General features: G+C 37.1%; 1 long non-coding RNA gene across 1 annotated transcript in view; it reads right to left on the bottom strand.

Annotated features, from left to right (window-relative positions):
• Positions 1-346: 346 nt before the first annotated feature.
• Positions 347-17,298, bottom strand: part of LOC115835912 — a 32,150-nt gene continuing 15,198 nt past the window's right edge. Inside the window, exons 2-3 of the long non-coding RNA XR_004030869.1 lie at positions 1,256-1,405; positions 347-667 (exon numbers count right to left, since the gene is read on the bottom strand). This is a non-coding gene — a long non-coding RNA (uncharacterized LOC115835912). The remainder of the gene's footprint in view (positions 668-1,255; positions 1,406-17,298) is intronic.

Genomic DNA, 17,298 nt, shown 5'->3' with positions numbered 1-17,298 from the left:
TAAGACATTGCCCTAGATATCAGGGAGAAAAAAAATTAATAAGATGATAGTTTCTGTTCTGAAGCCCCTAGTGGAATCCATACACATATGCATATAGTTATTGCATTAGACAAAAAAGTATGTTCTGTGAAAGAGGCACAAAGGAAGAGATTAATATTACCTGGAACAGCATAGAAGGCATAGGGTCAGCACAGGAGGACAGGCAAAATTGGTAAGAGCTACTTAAGTAGATACTATTTGAGCAAACCTTGGATGGAAAATATAATTTCTACCCCTGGATAAGGGACATTACAGGGAGAGAAAAGGGCATGAATAATACCTGATGTTTTCAAGGTAAAAGGTAGAATTATTTCATACCTAAAGTAATGTTTTATTAAATCATTTACACAAATTTCCTTACTTTGATATCCATTTATGATGGCCTATTCATTAGGGTATAGACCAAGAGATTCTCAAAAGTACAGTTGCTTAAACAAGACGGAAGTTTCCTTCTCTCTCACGGAGAGGCCCACTGTGAGCTGGCAGTCCAGGCCAGGTAGGTGTCTATGCTCCACAGGGTTGTTCAGGGACCCAGGCTTCTTCTGTCCTATTGTTCTTCTAGCCTCTAGGTTACCCTCATCCACAGGGTTGAAGCTAAGTCGCCGGAATCACATCTGCATTCCTGTAACTGCATAAGGAGAAAGAAGGTGGAAGGTAAGACGTTTTCCTTCTAAGGAAATGTTGCACACATAACCCAGCAGCAAGCATCCAGCTGGGGGACTAGTGTCCCATAGAAAGTTCAAAGAGTTCTATTACTAATAAGAAGGGGAAATTGCATATGTGGGCTAATTAAGCAGCTTCTGATATAGTAGGTGCTTAATCAATGTTCATTGCTGAAATAATGAATGAATAATTAAGTGAACAATTAACAATGTTTCTACATTCCATCCAAACACAATCTAATATGGTCACCAGTAACCTCTCAGTTCCTTTTGTGAATCAAAGGAATTGAAGATGATTAGTTGTGACAGATGCCTCAGTGGAGGGAGCTCTGTGTGTGTGTGTGTGTGTGTGTGTGTCTGTGTGTGTGTGTGTGTGTTTGGAGGTGGAGGGTGAAGAGAAAGGTGAAACACTGAACTGCCAGAGAAAGACTTGGATGTCATGGTAATAGCAGCTTCTCTTAAGAAGTATTATGTCTTCTTAATTAGGGAAACAATTTCTCAACTAGAATACAGGAAATCGTTTCTAATATTTGGGATCCTGGAGTGACACTAACTGTACAATTTCTCCCTGGCAGCCATGCCTTCTCTTCATCTTCAGGAGCTCCATGTTCATTTCATGCCTTTGATCCAGCTGTTATGAAATGGGCTCTCCCTTCGGAGGAAGCACGAGGTGCCACCTGTCTCCAAGTCTCCACATCTTCATTCTTTACTTGTATCGATAACATATTTTCATTCGAAAAAATTGTCTATGGTTTTGGAAGGATATTTCTAGACTTTCAAACTGGATTCTAATTATATTATTTTATATCTATTTCCAAAAAGAAACCTCATACCAAAAATAAAATACATATATACATATATAACTTTAAGCTTACAAAATTATAGTAAGTACAAATTCCTTAAATACAAGGACTTGTTTGCACATCTCATAAGTATTCTGATATAGAACTCAAAGGAGGTAGAACTGAATAAATGTGAATTGAATTTAATGGAGCACATAATTTCAATGTCATGGATTTGTGGTCATAAATTACCACATGTGAACTCTTTATACAGTGTGATTAATCAATGAAGAACTATGAGTCAAAGAAAATAGGTAAAGTATACAGTCTAGAAGTAACGATAGATGTAGAGATAATTTTAAAAACAAACTAAGAACACCATCTTTTCATAAGTTAAGTCATTCTTTTTCTTTCCTTTTTTTAGTGATAGGATCTCATTCTGTCACCCAGTCTGGAGTGCAATGGCATGACCTTGGCTCACTGCAGCCTCGATCTCCCAGGCTCAATCAATCCTTTCACCTCAGCCTCCTGAGTAGCTTGAACTACAGGTACACACCACCTTTTTTTTTTTTTTTTTGCAGAGATAGCGGTCTCACTATTGTTGCCCAGGCTGGTCTTGAACTTCTGGGCTCAAGTAATCCTTCTGCCTCTGTCTCAAAAAGTGCCAGGATTATAGGCATGTGCCACCATGCCTGGCTAATTTTTTTTATTTTTATATTTTAGAGACAGGGTCTTGCTATATTGCCCAGGCTGGCCTCAAACTCCTGGCCTCAAACAATCCTTCTGCCTCAGCCTCACAAAGTTCTGAGATTACAGGTGTGAGCCACTGCAATTGGCTTTCCTTTTTTAGATTAAAAAATAAGTACAGAAAGAAGTTCAAGAATTATTGTCCCCCGGTGGATTGTTTTGTGCATTGCACTTTGGAGACCACAGTAGTAGAGAACCGGGATTAAAATAACTATTCAAAGAAACTTGAGTCATGTTTATTTCAAGGAACCAAGGAATCATGGTGGTAAAGTTTTTTTAATTTTTTAATTTTTAATTTCTATGGATACATAATAGTTGTGCATGTGATATTTTGAAACAAGCGTACAATGTGTAAGGGTAATTGGGATATCCATCACCTCAAGCATTTATCATTTATTTGTGTTAGGAAGAATCCAATTCTACACTTTTAGTTATTTTGAAAAATTCAGGCAGGTTACAGTGGCTCATACCCATAATCCCAGCACTTTGGGAGGTCAAGGCGGGCAGATCACTTAAGGTCAGGAGTCTGAGACAACCCTGGCCAACATGGTGAAACCCTGTCTCTGTTAAAAATACAAAAATTAGTCGGGCATGGTGGTGCATGCCTGCAATCCTAGCTACTCGGGAGGCTGAGGCAGGAGAATTGCTTGAACCCGGGAGGCAGAGGTTGCAGTGAGCCGAGATTGTGCCACCACACTCCAGCCTGGGCAACAGAGTGAGACTCCATAAAAAAAAAAAATCTATGAGTTTTTCCTAATTATAGTCACCCCGTGGTACTATTGAACACTATCTCTTATTCCGTCTATCTAACTGTATTTTTGTACTCATTAACTATGCCTTTTTATCTCTCCTCCCCACTGCCCTTCCCAATTTTCATTGTAATAAGCTCTCTATCTTAGGCCGAGAAACAATGACCACAACAGCAAAACATTGGTTTCAGAAAGAGTTTTCATCGGAACCCTTGGTTCACATCCTAGAACTCACAGGTCAGATTAAAAACATAAAGTGACTGGAGAAACATATGAAGGATTAAATAATCCAGTAGCGCAAATAATCACAAACTGTGGGTTATGAATGAAGAGTTAATTTGGAGTTACTGAATGAAAGGTACCATTTAAAAAGAATATTAACCAAGGCCAGTAACGTTTTGGCTTGGAGAGATACTTCCTTTTGGGAAATGAAAACAGCATGCACGTTAACAGAAGGCAAGAAGGAAGGATAATGAAGAGATTATTTTTATTTATATAATTAATATCTTTCACCTATAAATACAGAATTGAAATGTGAATTCCAAGTGCAACTTGGGGAATGGCCAAAGCTGAGAAAGTCTGATTTAATTGGTGTAGACCGATGAGAAGACTCAGATTAAAATTACCTCTTTCATCTAATCTTAAAATTGTTATATTGGTGACAAATATGGCTGTGGTAAACAATTCTGTAGATTTTTTTTTAAATTGCTTCTCCCAGTTCCTAACTTCTTTACAAGAACAAGAGTGTTTTAAAAAATTAATAGTGAATATCTATTAGGCATTACATAATTCATTGATTACATAACCACACAGTAAGAAAATCCCTATCTCGCAAATGAGAAAATGGAAGCCTGGAAAGATTAAATGACTTGCTGAGGGCCATAGAAACTGGTGACACCAATGTGGCCTACCTTCAAAGCCCATGATTGCTCCTGTTTTCGGAAGCTATGAGGTCAGGGGAAGGTAATACAGGATGCGATACATTGCCTTCCTTAAAAACAAGAACAGAAATATAAAATAAAGCAACAGAAAAATGTTTAAAAGACACGTAATTTGGACTTTTATAGGTTTTAAAGAGAAATTCTAATTATTCTTACCACAGGTGAGGATGCTATGAAAAGCCCTTGGGAAAACAAAGACACCTTGGGGGCCATTGAGAACTCCTGATGAAGAGGGCTCAGCTGCCAGACCTGTTCAAGAAAGACCTCAGAAATCTCTAGGGGGCTGTCAGAAGAAAAGGTTTGAAAAGGGTCTGGAGAGACTGAAATTTGTCTGCCTTGGGCTTTGCTTTTGACAATTCACATCCATCTTAAGCAGAATCATTGTTTATTCTTATTATGCCAGGTTTCCTTTTCTGGTCTGCAGGTTCTCTAGGGTTTCATAGGCTAGTAGTTTGAATTTTCAAATTTCAAAAGCATTGGGGATTTTGCAAAAACAAAATCTAAAGGATACTCAGCAGCACAGTTTACTTAGGAGGTTTTAATCATAATAATCTGCATAATGTATAAGAATTTCTACCTCAGCTGCCTCCTTTCTTTCTCTTTCGTGTCTGGGAAAAAGCCAGGGATTTTTCCCTTCTTCTGATTTAAATACCTTATAAAATTTTGGTGGAAGCATTCTGTCCTATTCTGTCTTCCTGATTCATTTTCTGCTGTAATGAACAAAATTAATTTGCAAGAGCTGCCACTGACGCAGTGTAATAAACTGGGTCATAGGTAGAATCGGTGCCGTCTTATGGCCCTTAGTTGTCATTGCTTTAAGGAATTTGGCATGGTCCTCCAAGGCCAGAAGGCAATGTGGGTCGCATCCTACAGCTTTTGAGATCTCAGGGACTTACTGCACCCATGGCTGGGAATGGACTGTAAATACTGACACTGGTAACTAGGTGCCGAATTGAAGTGATCACAACCTAATCTGAGCCAGAAGGCATTTCTTTGCAGCAGGCATAAAGCAATATCAAACTCCCATAACCCACACACAACACAGAAATTGTTACTGAAGGGATTCAACATCATCATGCCAGACACTAAGTGAGTTATTTCTCTCCTTCCCTGTCTCACCACAGTTTCCTCCCACTTGGTCACACGTGGTAAGCATTCATGTGTGCGAAGGCATTTTATGCCTTCGACCTAACCCCGACCACAGTCCCCTAATCTTATCAGAGATCTGCTCTCCCCACCATTTGAGCACGATGGAGTGCATATTTCCAACGGAAAAAGACTGATATCATTATGATTTTCATTAACTAGTTGCCAGCTTGCATTCTTTTTTCTCTCTTTTTTTCTCTCTCAACAGCACTTCTGTCCTCGGCCCAACCCCAGCCAGAAAAGGTGTTGCTACATTCAGTGAAAAATTATTATTAGTATAGACATGAAATTTGATGATAATGTAGATTGTTTTTTGTCACCTGCAGGCTGTCACAATACACTCGGCATCACTGAAATGTGTTGACCAGAAGGATGATGGTGTTGTCATGATACTGAGGTCTTTTAATTACTTTGTGACTTTCATAGCATTTAGAAAATGGAGAACAGGGTATTTTCTTGAACAGCCTACCCAAATGAAAAACTGGTTACTAATGTATGTTATCTTCATCAATGAAGGCATAAAATAATAAAAACAAACAAATTAAAAATTGTTAATAAATTAATAACTAATAAAAATAAATAAAGACTGTTAGCATGTTTCATCCATGACAGTCATGTATATAGTTTTGTGATGTGAAAAATAATTTTGTAGTTAGGTATCAGAGCATATTTTTGCACATACTACCTTTTTTAAAGGACTGTATAAATTGACTAAAATATTTTCAGAGACTTAATGAAGATACAACATAGGGACTTGTGATTTACACAAAGGACCTTTTAAATTTTTCAATGCATTTGTTTTAAAGAGGGCTTTGACCACACACCTACATTTTCTAACCTGGAAAAGTAGCTTCCTGTTATAATCAATACAGATTACTTTTGGACTTTAAAAAAATCAGGCAAATATTCTAAATTGTTGAACTCTCTGGGTACATGTATCTTCTGCTTTGTTAAGTTTATTTACTTTATACAGTTCCCCTTCTTTCCTTGCTGTAGAGCCTGTTCAATATCACTGACTAAATCACAGAAAGAACTCCAAGATCATCTAGCTAACCCACAATCACTGAAGCAAGCAAATGCTTGTTTAAAGAATCAGGGTAGGTGGTGATCTCTTCTATTTTTAAATCATTAATGGGTAAAAAATTATAAGCATTGTTTTTCATTATAAAATGGCTTCGCACATTTTATAGATTTACAATTCACCAACAAGTCATTTGGAAACTTCTGCACACTCCAGTAGTAATAATTTTAAAAATCAGATTTTATATTTTTCTTTTCTTCTCCTTTCTTTGATACAGTCTTAAGTCCCACATTTTACAGGATGTTTATCCTCCTAAGTTCTATTTTGTTTTGCACATACATGCAGAATGCCTACTTACAAAGTCATAAGCATATAGATCCAATAGAGTATACGTGCCCAATTAAGTATTATCCTTCAGGATAGACATCTTAGAGGAAATGAACTTATTATGGGTTTGTCCTAACTTCAGTAACACCCATCCATAAAAGGCCGCCAAGTTGCTGCTTTCTGCAGTAGTACTGGAGTTGAAGAGAGGAGATTTTTCAAGGATAAGATACCTGGTGATCAATAGCATGTCCCAGAAGAAGGCAGAAAGTAGAAGATGAGGGGACGATGACTCCAACTCTTGTAGGACCTAGGGGATATGATGAGATTAGCCCGTGGGCAGTACAGGAAGACAGCAGGCTTGGGCAAAAGTGTACAGTATAAAGAAGATAATGGGAGACAAGAAACCTGGGATTAAAGTCCCAGTGAGCAAATGAATCACTCTTTTTTCCTTTTGGTTCTTCATAAAATGAGAATGGTTATATTCGGTTGAAAACCTTGGTGCCCCAGATATGAATCGCTATAAGCATCTGTCATTTTTGTAAAGAAAAAATATTTATGTTTTATTATGGAATTTCCCACATGTTGCCTTCTCACTCCTAAATTATTTGTGAGACTTTAGAAAGCAAATAACAGAATACTTTCTTTCTCTTTTTTTTTTTGAGACGGAGTCTCGCTTTGTCGCCCAGGCTAGAGTGCAGTGGCACGATCTCGGCTCACTGCAAGCTCTGCCTCCTGGGTTCATGCCATTCTCCTGCCTCAGCCTCCCGAGTAGCTGGGACTACAGGCACCCACCACCACGCCCAGCTAATTTTTTGCATTTTTAGTAGAAACGGGGTTTCACCATGGTCTTGATCTCTTGACCTTGGCCCGCCTCAGCCTCCCAAAGTGCTGGGATTACAGGCGTGAGCCACCGCACCTGGCCTAACAGAATATTTTCTTGGCTATTTTAGCAAAAGGAAAATCTGATTATCAACTTATGTTACCTTCATCAGTGAGATCCAAAATAAAGAATACCTGGTCATATTGTTAGCTCATTTTATCAATATGCAATTGCACAGGATTTGGTCTCCAAAGAACAAATCATCAAAGAGCGTAGTTCCCTGGTGAGGGAATTCAAACCTGCTTAGTCATCTGCCTCACATGACCAAAATATTAAAATAAATACTTTAAAATGTGCCAACAGTTCCGGGCTGCTAAAAAGCAAATCCCTAAATCATTTTTGTTGACTATAGATTTTATCTCTGGATTAGAATTGCTGTCTGATTCTTTCCCTTATTAGATTGCGAAGTGGAATAACTATGTATTCATTCTATATTCATTGGGCCTCCACCATGAAACGGGCTAATTTTTAGACATTGAGGATATAGCAGTAAAGGAGACTCAGTTTCTACTCTCGGGAACTGTGTGGTGTAATTGGGATGTGGGGACAACATTGGGTGTATGTAAGAAGACAACGGCTTAAATACGCACTTCCAAAAGAAGGAGATAGATGCTACCATTCAGGGAGACACAGATGGCTCTGCGATTTATAATACGGTTCAGCACTTTAAGAGTGTTTGCTGCCAGGCACTGTGGTGTATGCTTGTAGTCCCAGCTACTTGGGAAGCTGAAAAGGGAGGATCTCTTGAGCGTAAGAGTTGGAGGTTGTAGTGAGCCATGGTCACTCCTGTGAATATCCCCACCACTCTAGCCTGGTCAACAGAGCGAGACCCTATCTTTTAAAAAAAAAAAAAATGTTTGCTATATGGCAGGCACAGATCCAGCATTGTACATGTAACATCGCATTTAAACCTCTTAGCAATCCCTAAGGAGTAGGTCCTTGTTCCCATTTTACCAATGAAAAAACAGACTTAATAGCTTGCCCCAAGCTACCTATTATTTAAAATGATTGATAGAATTTGAACCTAGGTGCTCTGACTCTAGATGTTTTATGTACCTTCTCAAGATGAAACTGAGAACTGAAGGATAAAAAATTACCCCAACAATGAGGACAGTAGTTAGAGCAGGAATATAGAGATTAGTGGGGAAAGAAAAAAACAACCCAGAGAAGGAAGAGAGCATGATATTTTCATGGCGCAGTCACCAGCAGAGAATGGCTGAAGCAGAGTTCAGAGAGGGGAAGAAGAAAGGGAAAGTCGATGAGCTGGGAGGGCTCATACTATGCACGGGGCCTGCTTACCAGCTGCTGCTTCACACTTTTCCACTGTAGAAGGGAGCCCTGACACTGGGTAGCACAAAAGGCAACTTTATCTAAGTCCTGAAGTTCTTGGTTTTTGATGAAATAGTAAATTTTTTCCCAAAATTTTTGTTTCAGAGCATAAAAAGACAGTATGGCTGGCATAATTTTTATTTTATAGATCATGAAGCTAAATTTCAGCATGGGATAGTGACTGCAACATTCTAATTAGAGAGTAAATTCAAGCTAGAACTCTGATGTCTTTATCTCCTATTGTCTTTTCACTCCACCATATAACTATCTTCCTATAATACATTTAAGGCTGAATATCCAATTTTTAGAAACACAATATTTATCACTAAAAATAAAATGCCTTTTTCCACTCCCAGTCCCTCTCGTTTCTTAGCACAGGTGATGCCAGATTAGCACTCCTAAAGTACAATCCTCTGCAGGCTGCTTCTTTATTTCTATGTAATCATACAATAGTCAATTATGAGCAATAAAAATAAAAGGCTTTTATATTGAAATAATGTTATTTTCATCTCACTTTATTACACATACTGACTAAATCACTTAGGAGATAATAAAATACGTAAGTAAAATATATTTCCTTCCCCACCAAGTTGATATTATTATATATTTTTTTAGATTTTGGCACTTTGTCACAAATTTGGTTTTATCAGAGAGTTCAAAGAGTGCTTCAGAAAATAAGAAAACAAAGTGATTCCTTCCATCATTCTATATTTTCCTTCTGATAACCTTCACCTATCAACTTAGTCACCATTTAACTCTTAGTGATAGTTACCCCTTCATCTTATCTCTACAAATTTCCTTCACAAAAAACGAGTCCATTTGTCTTGTAGATAGAACTAGTTTTGAATGGAAATACAAAAGAAATGTATTGTGTTCTTACATACCATCTACAGATATTGACTATATCAAAAAAGAGACAGTTTGAAAAAAAATGAGCCAGTATATACTTACAAATTTTAAGAATGATTTTATAAAGTCATTTCCATTTAAAATCTGCATTTACAAATTTTACATCCTCCCTTAGTTCATGTTTTTCACAAATGAAATTTGAGAAGTCTTCCTCCCAGGCACTGTGGCCCAAGGAGTGTGTGCACTTTAGTGACTTGTGCTGCTCTCAGTGACAGCCTCTATAGTTTGGGAAGCCTTGTGTCCTGGGAGCCACGGCACAGCCCCTGGGAAACCCCTGTGAGATCTGACACCCAAAACAGAGGACACACATGGATCTGTCTGCCTCATATTCCTCTCAGGATCTGAATGGAGACCCCAGGTGTCAACTGCCCCAACACTAAGTTCAGAAACTCTGGATCTCAGTCAGCCTCCAGTGTTTCCCACAGCCTGTACGTGACTTTTTGGTAATCTACTACACTTAAAGTTCCTGGACACTTCTCTGCTCCCCCAGGGGTATCACGGTAATGGATCTCTTCTCAGTTTCCATGGAGAGCAAGTAGAAAATGACATCCTTCCCATTCCTCTGGTCATTGCAGGCTATTCTTAAGGGTTGTCATTCACTAATGCAAACTTGAAAGAAGCCATTAACAAAATGGAACACTACATTTTAAACATTTAAAAACATTATGCAATTCATCTGTATCAACGTTTTATGTGTATCTGAAGTTTACATAACTTGAGATTTGAGAGATAGCTGAGAAAAAAACCTACGTTTATTTATACATGAAACATTTTTTTAATACCAAAGAATGCTGAAAGTCAGAGAGTTGATACTTGAAATAGTTAAACTTGCAAAGAGACTCATTCATTACTTTTCAGAGAAGAAAATCTTAAAGCTAAAACATTCAATTCTTGGTTTAAGTCCAAAGGTTCTGTTCAGTTGTTTTGAAGTTACAGGGAAAAAAATGTACTTTTCCTATCGTACCCATTGACATTTTTAAACAAAAATAATTCAAAGATATTTAAACAGTATGACTTCAAATGTCTGTGGTTAATCCATTGCGGAGAAGAATCTGTAGGAGAAAAAAAACTATGAAAAAATAAACTTGGAGTTTGATCATGCTTTCAAACACTGGGATCAAACTAAAATTCTTCTAGGTTTATAATTGTACTATCAAAGTTTGGTTTATTTTTAACTAAAAGAGAATATAGGTTCCTGTATTGTATTTTTTAAAAGTATTTTAAGGATAAATTAAAAAAAAACTATTAGACTCACAGAATAAAATAGTCACATAACAAGGAGTTCTGTTTCATTAATTCTGTAGAATGAATATGTGATCTTCCCCCACCTATTTTTGAGTTGTAATTTAAACCCAAATTCTGTTCCGAAGTGGTCAAAAATGCATAATTTAGTTTAAAGGGATGACTATTTGGTACAACAGCCCAGAGGTAAAAGCTGACAGATATGTCAGTGTTATCGATGTTTATGGTTATTTAGCCTCTTGCATTCAGGGACAATAAAAAATAGATGGGATTGAATTCTTGGGTAAGATACTTTATGTCTTTCAACTTTCATTTCTTTATCTGTAAAATGGGGTAACAGTAGGATTATTGTGACTGTTAAAAGAGGAGATATATGTAGAACAGCATAGGTAATATCTGACACCCAGTGTATACTTACGAATTATGTTTCTTTCACCTTTCCCTAAGGCATTCATTAATGGAATTAAAAATTATGAAATATCAAAGTAAAATGAGACTTAATAGCTGATGTGAAACAAATATTTAATAAATTCATTTACTCTCATTTGAGTCAATATCTTTTCCAAGTTGTTCTTTACACACTGTTAGTGGGTGTAAAATCAACGTAGCTGATTCTGACTAGAAGGGAAGGGAAGAGAAGATAAAGTATCAGAGTATATTACACAAAGAAGAAAGTTTTCTTTCAATTTTAATTTCAGTTATACATATGGCCTATATGTGTATTGCAAACTAGGTCACACTGTAAAATGTATTTCCTTCTAGGGGTTAGCATTTTGTTTTGTTTTTTAAAGAGAAATATTGCATTATCTGTTCTTTCTATTCTCACTGACATCTTTTTCTATTTTTGAGTTCACAAAACGTATATGGGGATGGCCTTAAACATACGCCAATGTTCAAAAATTTACTGATGCATTTTAATCAACTGAGCACATTTTCCAAATGAAAGAAAATATTCTGACTGTCTGATCACATATTATAATTTTTGAGCCATTACCAATTATGAGACATTATGCTATCCACACACTCTATTCTTCACAACTGCCTCAAGAGGTGTTGCTTATGCTCTTTATGTTACAATGAGGAAACTAAGTCTCAGAGAAGTGAACTCAAAGCCAGGGCTAGATTCCAGTTTTGTCTCACTCCATGCCCAGGCTTTTCACCACTAACCCATAAACACGTTCGCAGGTGGAACAAAAATTGTGTGGCCTGGGCAGTGGACAAATGGCTCCCACGGCTCTTGCTGAGTGACAGACTCAGGAAGGAATGCACCACACAAAGGAAACAGCGCTGAGATGGTAAAGAACGCTTCTCTCACAGAGCAAGTTGGGTCTATCAGTGACTAGTTTAGTCATAACACAATTTAGCCTTTTAAAGAGGCAGAATTGTGTAAATACAGTACAGGAAGTTCAAAAAGTAATATTTTAGAAACCACATTCTTTTCTCCAGAACAGACAGTACAAAAGGTTCCATTCCCCACATTAAAACACTCTGTCTTCTCCTTGGGACACAGTGAAACGTTTACTAAGAAGTCTGAACAGCCTTAGGAGCATGAACCCTGATTTTTTTCCCACTGTGTTCACAAGAGCAATGGATTCATTGGCAGTCCAGGACTCTGAAACAGCCTGTTCAGATTTCTTTGCTCATGCTCAGCTAATATGAATCACTTTAACTAAGTATTGCCCTGCTTTGCAGAATGGTATTCTGACATTGCTAATAGTTGGCTCAGTTGAGTTGACCACAATAAGAGCTTTCTCCAGACTGAGAGAGAGCCAATCAAGCCCTTGTGAATGTCAGCATTTAGTTTGGAGATGGATTCAGATCCAAATTTTAAAATATAATAAACACTCTCCAAAGATACATTACAGTAGGGCAGCTACTAAAAGCCGTCATAACAGGGCAATTGTGGAACGCCGGATGAAACCTAAACTTTGTATCATACAAGAGCATGCTATAATGGAACTTCCTGAGGGGCTTTTCACAGTCCCTACTAAAGAATGTATTCGTCTGCTTCTATTCCTTTTTCATTTTTTGCTTCCTTGAAGCTAATAAATTCAAATCTGAATCAACTTATTCTTATATATTAGATGGTCTCAAAAATATCTTCTATTTCAAAATTCCTCCCTTATAAATGGTATGTACTCAGCAATAAAATATTATAAAGAGCTTTTAGAAAGTACTGTGAGAGTCATCAAGAGGCATGCTGCACTTGGGCCCCGTGTAGCACTGCCATTGACAGAAGGAGAGACACTCAGAGTGGCTTGGGAGATTGAATTTAAACAACCTCCACATGTCTTGAACTAACATTCTTTCTTACAAATAAAACTACTGCATAGAATTCCAATCAAATTGGTCAAAGCCACTATATTTAGATCAGAAGCAACCCCTTAAATCACTTAATTCATGTTCTGCTGAAAAGGGTGATCCTCTATCAAGGACCCTATGATTTGTCTGCTTTTTAGGAATCCAAGAAGAAATAATAATTTATTTTTTAATAACAAAAGTTAGACTACTGACATCCTTTCTTGCAACCACCTCCCACTCCCCTTAGCCCAAATTCATTTATAATTGCATACTTAGGACAATCATACCATTCAGCTCATGCTTTCTCATACTGAGTATAGAAAAAGAATCATAACAGTTTTAAAATTATTATATTTTATGTAATATTTTGGCAGATAGTTTCAAAATCATTTCTATCAAAGTTCATTTTCTGTTGATTTCTTAAAAAATTGATTCATTATTTACGTATTTTTATAGTTCTTTTCTTGGGTATAGTTTCTGTTTGTGTAATATAGGCTCAGTATAGGAAAGTTAGAAAATAAAGAAAAAAATTGAAATGAAAACAAAAAGTTCCCACAACACTGCCATGCATAAGAAATCACTGTTAACATTTAGGATTCTATCCTTCCAAAATTGGTTTCAATGCATATATGCATGCATTAAGTTTTACAAAACGTATCATCATATAACATACATATCCCCTTAAAAACTATCAATTACAATTAATTGCCCTTGTTATTAAAAGTTGTTCAAAAATATGTTTGACAGTTACAAATTTTGTATTCCTGGAGTGTGCAATAATTTATTTAATTATCTTACATACTAGGCGTTTAGGTTTCCCCTAAATTTTCACTATTACAGTTTATGCTGCTGATAATGCCTTGTATTCATTATTTCTTTCTTTCTTTTTTTTTTTTTTGAGACGGAGTCTGGCTCCATCGCCCAGGCTGGAGTTCAGCGGTGCGATCTCGACTGACTGCAAGCTCCGCCTCCTGGGTTCACCCCATTCTCCTGCCTCAGCCTCCGGAGTAGCTGGGACTACAGGTGCCCACCACCACGCCTGGCTAATATTTTGTATTTTTTAGTAGAGATGGGGTTTCACCGTGTTAGCCAGGATGGTCCCAATCTCCTGACCTCGTGATCCGCCCGCCTCGGCCTCCCAAAGTGCTGGGATTACAAGCGTGAGCCACCGCGCCCGGCCTTCGTTATTTCTTAGAGGTAACATTGCTATGCCACAAGGACCAAAGAGATGTTAAACGTTTTGTATATGTTGCCAAATTGCCCTCCAGAGAGCTAGAAACAATACCTTCTCCCACCTGTTTCATTGCTGTCCACCATGTTGGAGGTTCTTATTGTTAGGCAACCTTTAAGATGGTCCACAATGATTCTCTCCTCTCCAGTGTGGGCTGCACATAGTAATTTGCTTCTAGTGAACAGAATATGACAGAAATGATGGGCTATGGCATCAGAGATTCAGTAATAAAAAGACTGCTTCTGTCTTAAGTGCTCTCTGTCTCTTTCTCAAATCACTTGAGCTGGGGGAAGCACAGTGCTGCGTTGCTGGCAGCCCACTGAAAAGGTGGACAACTCATCACTAGGATCTGAAGTCCTCAGCCTAACAACCCAGAGGAACTCAAACTTGCCAACAACCATGTACATGAGCTTGGAGACAAACTTGCAGCTCCAGTCCAACCTTGAGCTGACTGCAACTTCACAAGAAGCCTTCAGCCAGAACCACCCAACTAAGCCGTCCCCAGATTCCTAATGCACATCCCCGTCAGAAAGAGTTTGTTGTAAGCTGCTAAGAATTGGGGTGAGCTGTTAAACAGAAATAGATAACAAACAACCATTTTTCCCATCCTCACTAATTTTCCTTTGAATGCCTTTTACCTAATAGAAAGGTTGAATGTGGTTTTCATTTGTTCAATGGTTACCTGTAGTTCTTTTGTTGAGAATTATCTGTGTTCATATTTTCATTTCCTCTTATTAGTTCACAAGAGCTTATGTATGAAAGATAAAATTATTTATCTTTTATGTATGTTGCAGTTAGTGTTTTCTCAGTTTTCCATTTTGTTTCTATTTCTCTAGACACTGAAGTTGTTTGATATTTTTTAAAAGTTCCAGTTTGTTGTAGAAAAATCTATCCATATTTCCTTCTATGGATTTTTCTTTTGAGATAATGCAGAGAAAAATCTTACTCATCCCTAAATTAAATATATATCTACCTATATTTGCTAAGAGTATTACATAATAAAACCATAAACATGTACTATTTAATCTATTAAAATGTATTTGCATAAAATTCGGTACAAATAAAATTTTTTTCTTCCAAATAGATTTCCAGTAATCCTAGAAATATTTATTCAGAAAATTTTTTCAGACTGATTTAAATTCCACCTTTATTTCACAGTAAATTCTTAGAGTAGCAGTTCTCAAAGTGTATTCCATGGACCTGGGGGTTCCTTAGAAATTTTCATGGGTTCTGCAATGTCCAAATTATTTTTATAATAATACTAAAGTATTGTTTGACATTTTCACTGTCTTGACATTTGCACTGATGGGGATCAAACTGTGGATGCCTTAGCACAAATCAAGGAGGTTTGACCATCTGAGCTAATGGTCATTATGTTGTTCATTTCCACACACTTGCACTTTTAAATATAAAGGTAGTTTCACCTATGAATGACTTAAGTAAGGCAGTAGAAATTATTAATTTTATTAAACCTCGAACCTTGAGTACACATCTTTTTGATATGCTGTGTGACATAATAGGAAGTACACATAAAACACTTCTACTGCATGGTGGAGAATTATAGTCGTCTTGAGAAAAAATGTGTTTGAATTGAGAGCTTTTTTATGAAATATTATTTTACTTGAAAGGTTGACTTATTCAGGCTTAGGTATCTGGCAGACATTTTGTTGAAAATGAATGGAGTGAAATTATCACTTCAAGGAAAACAACTGAAACTATTTTTTGCCAATGATATAGAGGCTTTCAAGTGAATATTGAAATTTTGGGCAAGTTGCATCTTGCCCAAACTTGACATAAACTTGACAGCTTCCCAGTACTTAAAGATGTTTCTCACTTTGAGAGTCTGACGTAGATGGATCACAAGGTTAGGAGTTGGAGACCCATCTACCCAACATAGTAAAACCCGGTTTCTACTAAAAATACAAAAATTAGCCAGGCATGGTGGCATGCGCCTGTAGTCCCAGCTGCTTGGGAGGCTGAGGCAGGAGAATCACTTGAACCTGGGAGGTGGAGGTGGCAGTGAGCTGAGATGATGCCACTGCACTCCAGCCTGAGCAACAGAGTGAGACTCTATCTCAAAAAAAAAAAAGTTTCTCATGAGATCAGTGATATTAAGTGTAATTTTTTGACATTGTATGATAAAATGTTAGCATTTAGAAGAGCTACAGAACTTGATTCAAAGCACAAGACAGACAAATTGATTTTAGAATATAAAATGTTCATTGATATCATTACAGATTCCACATTGCAGCTAATCTTCATTAAACTACCACGTGGTGAATTTTAATGTAGTATCCAAGAAGCATACTGACACCTTCTCCATTGTCCCACTATGTATCTGTGTAAGGCCAGATTTTCTTCATATACATTAACCAAAGCAACATATGGCAAAAGACTGAATGAAGAGGCAGGTATGAGAATCCAGCTCTCTTTTATTAAGCATAACATTAAGGAGATTCGAAAATATGTACAACAGTGCCATTCTTATCGCTCATTTATTTTTACTTTGGAAAATACAGTTTTTAAAATAAAGATGTGTTATGTATAATGAATTTATTATGGCTAATTTTAAAATAATTAATAAATACCTATTTTAATAATTGCTCAGTTATGATTTCTCATATGGTAAGTATTGATATTGATACATACATATATAACCCAAATAAAGAAGACTGCTTTGGGATTCCACTTTCCTTCTTTCCTTTTCCATGTCAGGTCTACCACATTCTTCCCATCAGCATTTAAATATGTTCAAGTTCTAAAATACTCCTCATCCCACTTCTCCCCGACACAGCTTGTCATCTCCTCTTCAAAACCAAACATTCTCCTTTGTTGGCTTCAGTTAACGTTGATAACTCATCATCCTCTATTCTGTTTTTGAATTGTGAAGTCACACAGGGTCCTGAATTCGGGCCATTCAGGCCCCTTCTTGTCTCATTATGTCTTTCCTCTGTCAATCAGTTCACCTGTTTTTATGCCTATATAAAAGCTC

This window comes from Nomascus leucogenys, chromosome 7b, assembly GCF_006542625.1.
Source record: "Nomascus leucogenys isolate Asia chromosome 7b, Asia_NLE_v1, whole genome shotgun sequence".
Classification (NCBI taxonomy): Eukaryota; Metazoa; Chordata; class Mammalia; order Primates; family Hylobatidae; genus Nomascus; species Nomascus leucogenys.
This window is presented reverse-complemented; position numbering and strand designations above follow the sequence as displayed.